This window comes from Capsicum annuum, chromosome 11 (genome assembly GCF_002878395.1).
Source record: "Capsicum annuum cultivar UCD-10X-F1 chromosome 11, UCD10Xv1.1, whole genome shotgun sequence".
NCBI classification, from domain to species: Eukaryota; Viridiplantae; Streptophyta; class Magnoliopsida; order Solanales; family Solanaceae; genus Capsicum; species Capsicum annuum.
The window spans coordinates 199,789,086-199,800,765 of record NC_061121.1 but is presented as its reverse complement, the minus strand read 5'-3'; positions in this window follow the sequence as shown (position 1 = coordinate 199,800,765).

Here is an 11,680-nt window from a genome sequence, read left to right as displayed (position 1 = left end):
TCCCTAAGTTATAAAACTATATAGCTAGCGTAGGGTAAATCCTCTTCCTGCCAGACTAAGGTTGACATAATCATATACATCTCATGAGTCTTCTTGCCAGATTAGGGTTGACCCCAAAAGTTTTAGTAACTCATGGCACGATGCTAACACCCTTCCAACTGGGGTTACAGGTTGCACCCAAATTAAGTTTATAAATGGGTATGTTGGTTAGATGATAACTTCCACTCTCTCAACTCCAGCACACAGTATTCAGTAATCAGCATTTAGTATAGAAATCAGTTTAGTTCTACACTAGCATAACTTTTAGTTATCAGTAATCAGTTATCTGAAACTCAGTTTTTCAGTTTCAATCTAATTCAGAAAGACGATATATGCTTGATATTACATGTTCATTATCATCAGTAGTCCCAGCTTTGCATATACTCTCATCCAGTCACTTCATGATATTTAGTTATTATTATTACTCATGTATATGAACCCATGCATATTGGCCTAACCTCACCTAGCATACCAGTACATTCAAAGTACTGACACACACAAACTCTCTTGCACTATGATATCTTATATCATAGGTTCCGATGCTAGGGTTCCTGACCATACTTAGCCAGATTAGTCGATCAACTGCAGTCATAGTAGTGAGTCCTCATCTCTTGAGGACACCATACTTATTTAGTCATTGCATTATTTCAGTATTTCAGTTATTTCATACAACGGTTATGAGTTAGTTGGGGCCTATCCCATCAACTCTTTTATTTCAAATATGTTAGAGGCTTTCAGACATTATCAGTTAGCAGTTATTATATAAATGTGTCCAGTTTTATGAACCTCATGGCATTTTAATTTTTACTTCCGCATATACTTAATGATTATTATTTAGTGCTGACAACAGGTACCAGTCATGGGTTAGCTCATGGTCCTTCGGTGTCGTAAGCACCATATGTCATCCAGAGTGTAGTATCGAGGTGTTATAGGGGTGGGCCAATTCCCAAATTTTGTGTCAATTTAAAAAATTTTGTGCAAAGATATTCTTGTTGGTGATATCTTTGTTTTGATGGTGCAAGTGTTTAATTGTAAAGAGCATGTTGAATTGTGTGAATTACTACTTTTGAGATTCTTAGGCTCATGTTTGTGACTTTTATTAGTTGAGAGTATATAATGATCCTATGTGAGTCAAGCATGTGACATGTGTGAGGTGAGTTTTTGTATATTCCTTGTTACATATGATGTGTAGAACTTGCCCGGTGTATGTGCGAAGCAAAATAAGAGTGTGGGTTTAGGAGATGATATAGGCATTTCTTTGATAGCCTTTTTTTAGACCTTCTATTTGTCCTACCCTTTTTGCATGATCTTAGTCAGCCCCATTGAGCCTTTAGCTTTTTCTTTGTTAGCCTCATATGTAGCCTAATCCCTTTTTTATAGACCTAAATTTGATCCAAAAAGTTCCTAAGTGCTTTAATGTAAAATTGAGTAAGTAAAGAGTTTGAAAAATATGAGGAAGAAGGTGAAATTGATGTCCCAAAGTCTAGTTATTGGTGTGTGCTATTTTTGTGGTTGGGAGTAGCAAAAATTATTTGAAAAAGTTCCAAAATTTAGCTCAGATGTGTTACAATGAACCTATTTTTGCCCTGGTCCTACTTGGACATTGTGCACCTCAACTAAATCAAATCGCTTAAGTTGTGGGTGGATATCATAGGGGTGCATAGCATGGAAGCGAAAAAAAAGGAAAAATTGAATAAGTTGTGCATAGCATGCTCCCACCATAGTGTTTGTGCAAATTCTTAAATAAGATGGGGTGAAAACAAAAGATGTGGGTAGACAAAATTGGTGTAAATTGGTTGTTGAAGATTGATTTTAATTGATAGTGTGTTGCATTAAAGAGCTTGGAAAGATAGTCACTGTTCCAAAATATTTCCTACTTGTCCCTTAGCCTTCATTACAACTTGGTAAAGACCTATTTGATCCTATTCTAGACATTCTGATATTAGTGGAGTACTACACTAAGGGAAAGCCTATGGTTCATTACGTGTGACTTGTGAATTCCTTGTGAGAGTGAGCGTAAATTTATTCTTATACCCATTGTGTGTTGCATTGCATTCTTATGAGTAGTTTTTGGTAACTCTCTTGTAGTGAGGGGCACATGTCTTGATGAATATGGGTGATTTGTGTGATGTCTTTAATTGATAAATATGCATGAGTTTGACACTAGTGGAGTAAATTCTTGAGGCTAGGATGTCTTGAAGTAGTGTTCTTGAGCTTTCAATTGTGTATAACATACTAGTGTAGAAACTTGCATTCTGTGTAGTCATTGTAGTACTAGCTTGAGTGTCTTTGTAGTAGTGGAAGTGTAGAGTCACCTTAGCTTATGATGCTTAGAGTAAAAAGTTGTTTGAGAACGAACAAAGGTTTACTTGTCAACCTTAGAATAGGCTACATAATCCAATCACCAACTCTCAAACCACAACAGAACTATAGAAAACCATCTTACCTTTAATAGCATAATCCTCCCCAACCAATCTAGCATAACCAACGAAAGAGGATACTGACCAACCTTACCTTGCTACAGGAGAGAAATTATCCAACTAAGTTAGTTGCTCAAGCCAACAAATAAGAACCACGAGGAATGGAATTCTAACTTGATAATGCTAGTCTAATCATCTACCAAGAGAGGATCGACTAACATCACATAATGATAATAATAGAAATAGAAATACAAACATCATTATAAAAGATAGGTGGTACCCAAAAATGAAAATCAATAAAAAGTACCCCTATAGTGCCATAAGAAGGCCAATATGCCAAGGTAAGTGGGAATCAAACCCAAATGCTACACCCCTAAAGAAATATCAATATTTATCCACTATATCCACTACTAAAAAAATAATCTATGGGGGTAGTCATATAATTATGAACTCTATATCAGGGCATACAAAAATTGATATAAAGCTACTAAGACATACAATCATTGATGGATACGAGAAACCCAATACACACAAATAAAAAAGTAAAGGACAGAAATAAAAGCGCACCTGCCATGGCAAAATTCGATGTCACATGCCTGATGGGTCCAAGAAAGAATAAATCTGAACGGGTCAAATCTTGGATTGAGCATCTAAATCATCAATTGAGGTGATAAATGCATTGCCTCTAATTGAAGGTGACACTTCACCATGAGATTGATCTTAATGAACTGAGTAATTATTCACATCAAGCTGGGGACACTCTCTGGACTAGTAACCACTCTCTGTAGTTCTAGCAAACCCCTGAGGAACTAACCTAATGAGAAACATGAGCTGACCCTAAGTGGCTGACCAATTAATGGTGAGGGCACTCCCGACTAAAATGACCATCTTCCCCACTATTATAACATACCTCAGGAACTCTAGGTTTGCGAGGAACTTATGCTAACTCTGCCTGAACAACGAACTTGCATTTGAGGCACACTCTAGATTAATGTCTAATCTTGCTACAGCCAAAACAAGCTCCTGGAATACTCCAGGATGCTAGCCCTGTTGATCTAGAATAGCTACCTGGCCTGAAGGGCCATACCAAATACTCTACAAGGTCTGACAAGAACTCTACCATTGCAACTAGCACAAGAAACTTGAGAGCCACTCATAGTTTGAAACACTACCTGTATAGAACCAATAGGCTTCAAGTGAAGCTGACCTTCACCAGAAGGATCCTCACTCTTGAATAGAATACTAATAGCACTGTACTAATAACATGGCCTCTTATCACCACCTCTATAAGTCCACTATATGCTCTCTTTGGGGCCCTCGTATAGTAAACAACCTGAGAGAAAGAAGACATATCTGCTATCAAATTCTTTGATGGCTAACGGAGTGGCAATTGTAGTCATTTGAAAAATCCACACACCATGTTTTTCTCTAAAGAATGTGCTATAGGAATATGCCTGGCCTACTCAAGAAACCCAATCTCATACTCTAAAACCGTTAAAGAACCTTACTGAATATCAATAAACCCAACTTTTGCCTGAGAACTACTCGATGAACCAGATTTTATCTCTATCTATGAGGTATCTGTAAAAAGACTAGGTATCCTCAATCCTGAACCTCAAAAGACTGAAGCAATTGTAAACCCCATCAAACCCTGAGATGACCCCAAATCCTCTGGCCAACATTGAAGATCTTTGACATCCATCCCTATCTCCCTTGTCTGATGCTCCACTAAAACTCAGGAAATACATGTTAAAGTCTTATTTGCATCTATCGACAACCTTACATCGTCCATCCGGGACATAATAGAGTCAAAAAACGTACTCAAGGCTCATATAAATAAAAACACACGACAAGGAGTCAAGAACAAAATTTCATAAGAATGCCCTATAGCCTTCCAAAGATAGGTTATGGACGTCTTCGCACCGATCCACATGACTCTACCAGACACCTAACTTTTATACCAATACACTGATAAACCTAGTCTCTGATACCAATTTATCACAACCTGATTTCTTAGGTAATGATGTCGCCTACTATAACCCATTAGTAAGTAAGCTAACCCATGGACTTGAACTACTAAAATGAAATACAAAGATAAATTGACACGACCCAAACCAAGGGCTTGTCGTGATGGGAATCCCAAGTCCAACCAGGACCTGTGACCTCCCACATTACCTAACCCAACCAGCCTACGCACATCTTGAGTTGGAGAAATTCTGAACATATAACAAGATAGCATTATTGCTTAATCCAAGACTCTGGGATAGGTCTATATCCATGACCCCCTAAATGAGTCCAACCGTCTAATACCATATCAATAACCAATACCAACCAATCCATAATCCAAACCATAACCATATGAGTTCTATTATAATTATTTATAATCCTAAAATAAAAGAGGATGGAACAACCAACAATACAGTCAACCGGTTTTAGCCCCAATACCAATATAATACCGCTAACACTAATACCTATCCCGCCCATTCCAGCCCGTAGTAGTTCCACAAAAGCCTCTAACCAAAAGAATACCAAAATCTGGTTGGGATATGCCCCCAACTATATCCAAATCCAATATCTATAAATAAACCAAAGTATGAAATAACATCATAAAATGGAGCCTTCCTGAAAGATGGAAGCTTATAACTTCAATCCAATAGCTGATCCCAAAGTAAGATCACTAAGCAGGAGGAGTACAATGACCAATTCCTATATCACTTGGGGATATAGCCACCTGAAGACCGATTAGGGTAAACGCTAACATAAAATTAGGATATATATAAAATAATGTCATTCAACAAAACTAAGTAAACCATCCATATGCATACAAACCATACATATATTGATATATAACCATGCCGGGAATAGAATCGGGTTTAGCCTGAATTTAAAACCATTAACGTGGGTATGTATAGCTTAACCATCCTTAACCACCCATGGGCTATATGGGTCCAGTTTAACCTTTGAATGGGCCACAACCTACCCTTTATGTCGGCTAACATGAGTTTTGAGTGTTCATTCGTTAGACTCCCACCTTCACAGTTAGCTATCACACCCCGCCTTTATTGCCCAATTAAACTATTTCCAACTAACCAAACCATTTTTATTAACCGAGGATGTACATAGTAGTATCATCATACTGACTATAACTTGTAAGTATGGTCCCTAGCCAAACCTTTTTGAGATCAAGGAATTCTCATGTACCCATAGATCACATTATCCAATTAACTTGGGGAAGTCCCATATACCCCACAAGTGTTCCATTATTATGATTACTTGGGGATTCCATTGTACCCCACAAGAATGATTATTAAACCCCCAAAACCATTCTATTTTGACCATTCCAAATCATTTAGCCATTTAAGGTTCCATTACCAAGTTTAAACCATGCTCAGTTCCATTAAAAAGCCAACAATGTAGTGAAAATATTCTCATAGGCATTTTATCAAACATATTAGGGGCATCGTATTTCAAAAATCAAAGTCAATTACCAAATAACCATTTCCATGCAACTAATTATCCAAAAACACCTTTAAAGTATATAAAAGCATAATTAAAACCTGGGAAAACCATAACCAAGCATTTATAACCAAACTCCTAAATTAAATTTGAAAACCCAAAACTATATAGTAATCGAACCATGAAAACATTGTATAAAACCATGCCTTTTGTTGGAACTAACAATGAGGGAAGAGAACTTGCCTTAAACCAAGAAGATGATGGAGAGAAATCACCAACACAAGCCCTAAATTAATCCTTAAGATAAAACCCTAGCTTCCTTTGCCCAAGACCTTTAGTGAGGATTAGACAGTATTTTTCTAAGTATTAAAGAATAGAATAATAGGGCAAATAACCTCCCAATTGAGTTAAAAGTCGTGGGGTCTAATTAGTTTAAGTGGGGAAATATCCAGACTGCCCTCACTTAAACTGCACCAAAATCCGCTAGAGGGATACGACTATCCATACCAGTCGTACCCTCCAATACGAGTGGTACCTACCACTCGTACCCAAGACCATCTCCCTTGGACACAACATTATCCAAGGTACGACTCACCCTAAACCATATTATATCCAAGAACACTACTAAAAAAATACCAAAAAGCGACAGCTAGCGTCACTTTTTTGGGCAAAAGCGATGAAAATCCATCGTTTTTTTTCATCTCAAAAAGGGGCGTTGGTTTTTTAAAACAACGACCTGCGTCGCTTTTAGGGAAAAAAAATTTTTTAGTTATTTTTTGAAAAAACGATGTTGTGCGTCGCTTTTTTTTCTTCAGTAAAGAACACATGATGATTAAAAAATGATGGACATCGTCGATTTATTGAAAAAAAATTCTTTTAGAAAACTAGACACTGTCCGTCTTAATTTGAGAAAAAAATATTTTTTTAAAATGCGACGTTGGTTGTCGCTCTTTGTTCTTCATAGTAAATAAAAGCGACGGCCATCATCGTTTATCTTTAAAAAAATTACCAATTTAAAAAGCGACACAAAGCATTGTATTTCTGTAAATATATTTAAAAAAAGCGACGGACAAAAGAGACTCTGTTCGTCACTTTTCTGCATTTTTTGGAATGCAAATATTTGCATTTTCTACATCCCACCTGCCAAATAAATACAGTTTAATATATACGTCATGCAAAGACATTACTAATCATACAAAGAACTACATCATCAAAATATTTAAGTAATTCAAATCATCAACGCTTCAACAACATCCAAAACAATAATTCAATATTCAAAAACACTTAACAGGTAATTCAAAAACATTCAAAACACTTAAAGTCTTTAGCTTCTTAATTCAAAAGTTAAAAGTTAAGTTCAAGCATTAATCTCTAAAAAATGTCTAGAAGCAAATCCAACTAACACTAAGGAGTAGTGTCAACAAACTCATCACTTTCTCTTTCTTCTTTGCTACTTGAATCGGGAGATGGAGAACGGTGACGACGGAGACTCATGCTAACCACTTGTTTCTTGAGTTCCTCGACAGTCTTGCTTATGACTTTATTTTGAGCAACGAACTATGCAAAGCACGTGAAAGATCTATAATCTGCTGCAACATAGCAGCAAGTTGAACACTGTCAATCGCTTCAGCCTGGCACGATGAACCAATACCAGCCATCCATCACAAAGACATCGTAACTCAGTTTGAGAACAAAACCCATAGGTTTTCCTCTTTTTTTTGCTTCCTCCACTTTTTTGGTTCAAATTTTATTTGATTCGTACCATGTAGGATCGGTTGAACCAAATTCAGACAAGTAGCATATAAATTCGTTCTGCATATTAAAAAAGACACATTGGTAAGTTTTATTGAATTTTAAAAAAGACAAGGATAGGAAATAATGTTGTGTTTCATGTCATTCCCAGTAACATTAAGAGTCAAAACAAGCACTAAAGCCCAAATCTAAAAGATGATTGTGGAATTGGACAGCATCATAAATACAATGCATATAAGCTCCCTGCAGATCGGCTAGTAGGAACCATTGGCAGAATAGTATCAAGTAAAAGTGTTCTGATAACTGATAAAATATCTCTAGCAAGAGATGCTCTAGGTAAATCCTTTATATAAATAACAAGGTGGCCATGTTCTGTAAGGCCATATATATGACGAGAAGATGTTTAGTCTTCTTACTAGCTATTTTTAGGTTGAAATTTCCCCTGATATATGTAGGAACATGTACTTAGCTAACAGACTATTCTATAAGCATTTTTGTGCAAGAGGAAAAAGAAAAAACAAACCTTCTTCCGTGGTTTCTTAAACATAAAACTGGAAATAACTTCAAATATTTAGTGTATGTCCTAATAGACTTCGAATTGAAAATGCCAACATTTCTAGGAAGTCAGAACTCTTTAATATTGCTTACCGTGATGTACCTACTGGTATTAAGCAGGTCAACCAAGTACTTTTATATTTGTCTCATCATTTGTGGATGTTTTTTTGTTGGATAACTTGCCAATGAGAGTCAAAAGGAATTTGTGAGTAGAAGATAAGTTGCTTACTCTAGGGAAATGCATGCGTGTAATCAATATCTGACCTCTTGTGGAAATATATATCCTATAAGGAAACCGTGTTAAGTATAAGAACTAATATATCGATCTTGCAACTTCTTACCCAACATGTGAACTAATGCAAACCCTAGATTTCATTACATGTTTCCAAATCCAGTTGTGTTTATCTCATTATTGCATTTATAGGGGTGGCATCAAGATAGGATGACAGGAGGTAAAGAGGAGTATAATGCATTCTTTTACTCCCTTATGTTAACAGGTTCCCAGGCGCAGAATCCTTTTATATTTGTTAGTTTCTATTGATATCTTATATCTTTTTATATGCCATTTGGATACAAAAATTTTAATAGTATGATCTTACAAGCTATGTCGAAATGCAGGAAATGTACTACTCAACAAAAAGACAACAGTTCTTGATCGATCAAGGTTATAGCTTTAAGGTACTATCTCTCGACACCTTAAATAGGGATAAAAGTGCATATTGAATCACCACTGAATAAACACCTAAGTAACCAAAAACCAAATCCTTGGAACCTTAAGAACTATACGGGTTACTTTCTAGTCGATAACAAAAGGTAGCTAATAGGAAAGTGATATAGCTAATTAAATAAAAAGGTATAATAGAGTAAAATATAAATATAAGTCTTACATTGGCATTTTCATCCTTGTTCTCAACCTACACATCTGGGTCTGACTCATTCATTTTTTTCAGTAGATGTGTTCGTCTGAAGACCTCAAGTTGAGTCAGTTTGCGACCCAAGTCCTTCTCCTACAAACAAAAAGGTAAATAAGCATAATCAAGTAATATTTAATGAACATTATATAAACACATAAATTAAAACCTAAGGTTACTACATATCATTTCTTAAACTATGACCCCGATACTCTTTGTAACTCTGATGTGCAATGAGCCACTTTTTAAACTGGCTCTAGCTTTCTTATTTTGCTCAGAGAGTGCATTATATTCAAGATATTCCCAATAAAGGCACAAATCACCATATACAGTTTTGGGAAGCCTTTGTGCAACATTGTCTTTACATCTAACATGTTCAAGCCAATTGCGTAGCTTTGCACAAGCATTCTTCTAAAAAATAGTGGATATAACTCTATTATGCTTTTTCAACCAAGTACATATTGTTTGAAAATCAAGTGACTAGTGTTATATGATATATATATATATATATATATATGCATATACAAAGATATATTACTATTAATGTTAACCAAACAATGATTAAATCTAGTATACCTTAAAGTCTTCAAATATGGCTTGTCTATGGTCTTCTGGAATCTCCGACATACTGTGCCAAGGTTGTGAAAAAACCTCCTAACGCTCTCCCTCACTTCCTTATTAACTTCTTTTGATATGGGATGCCACCTGTAAAAGAACAAAATAATTATGTAAAGCACTTAGCACTTATGTTGTTGCTGCTGTTGTTGTCTACTGAATAAATCCTCTTCTAATTTAACTGTCTACAAAAATGATATATTACATCAAAAGAATCTTTAGGTAGGAATTACTGCAAAGCTATTCCTAATGTCACGTGACAATACTGAAGTGTAATACCCCGAACTTTCCTTAAACCTAAATTGTATCTCTATAAGATTAAGGTATGACTTCCAAAGTGAGTAGTGTTTAAATCATATAGAGTTTTCCTAATTTCGATGTTTTATCATGGAGAATTGAATTAGCTTTCCAACAATACCAAATTTGCCCAAATTCAGTATCAGAGTAGAAAGTTAAGGATGTTTTACAGAGAACTATCCGAACTGCCCAAGAGTGATGGACAGGCGACGGACCGTCGCTCCGGCCATCACAACCGAAGAAGTAGAGCCATTCACTGGCCAAGTGCGATGGTCAGGTCGATAGACCGTCACCCAAGCCATCGTAACTAAGGCAGTAAGTCCCTGTTCTGGCCCAGATGCGATGGTTAGACCGACGATCCATCGAGCCAATGATAGACCGACATACCATCGAGCCAGCGACGGACTGTCGTATGAGCCTTAGCAGATCCCATTCATCATTTTAATGCCATTTTTAAAAGGGATTTTTGGTCTTTCCCCAGCCTTTTTAACACCTAGATATATCAAAACAAAGCATAGAACTTGATATTCATCCAAAGCATCAAGAACTAGGGTTTTCTCTCAAAATTAACCCTCAAGAGAAAGACCCAATTCTGTCTCTAAGATTTCACCATAGTTCTGGCAAATTAATTTAAGAATCAAGGTTCTCAATTCAAAAGCTTCATGAACCCTCACTCAAGAGTATGAAAAAGAGTCTCAAGCAAGCTTGTTCATCTAAATTCATAATCTAAGGTATATGGGTTTTGAAAAAGGACACTCCTTTCGTCCTTGTGCCCAAAAGTTGTTTTAATTACAAAAATATATGGTTTTACATGTTTTCTTATGAAATTGAAGTATGGGTTTATACCCTATGTTATTATTTCTTTAGATTATGATGGTTTCAATGTTTTAGAAAATGAAGTACATGAGTATGTTGAGATTATAATGCATATTGCTGAAAATTTTTAGATTTCTATATGATTTATGAATCTTTATGATATCGAGTATGAATTTTGATACGTCTTAACCTGAGATTGAATTATGGGTCACTAATCCCTACTTGAGATTGTAATTTTAAGAACTTTGGTGCTATAAGAACCAATGATTTGAGTATTTTGAGATTATTGAGAAAGTTTTGACCGTGATGGTCATAGTAGTTTTGAAATCCACTTCACTGAATAAGATTACAGATTTTGTAGTTGGTTTCATTATAAACCACAATATTATTAAATGTGGATTTTCATGAGATGAACGTAGCTAATTAAAAGGGAGTAGTATTTAGCACCGAGTTGGATAAGTTACCACAGTTTCATACCCTAGAACTACGTACAACCATAGGATTGAGATTTATGAGTCCGAGGCCGAGATAGTGATCACTAAGTTGTGGTTATACTCCTTGGAAAGAGTATGACCCCTCTTCCTAACGTGAGGTTTCTTCCTTAGGAATACAAAATGTAGGACTCCATGTAGCTCGCATGGTGTATGTCGGTTAAGAGAACCTCCCTGCTAGTAAGAGTAAATAAACAATTTCTAAAGTAAAGTATGTACCTTGAGATGAATTGTTTTCCCTAAAGCTTTGAAAGATATCCTGGCCAGTAAGGATTTTTAGATACTAAGTATAAAGGCTTACAAACTTATTCAATTAATGTTTTACTTT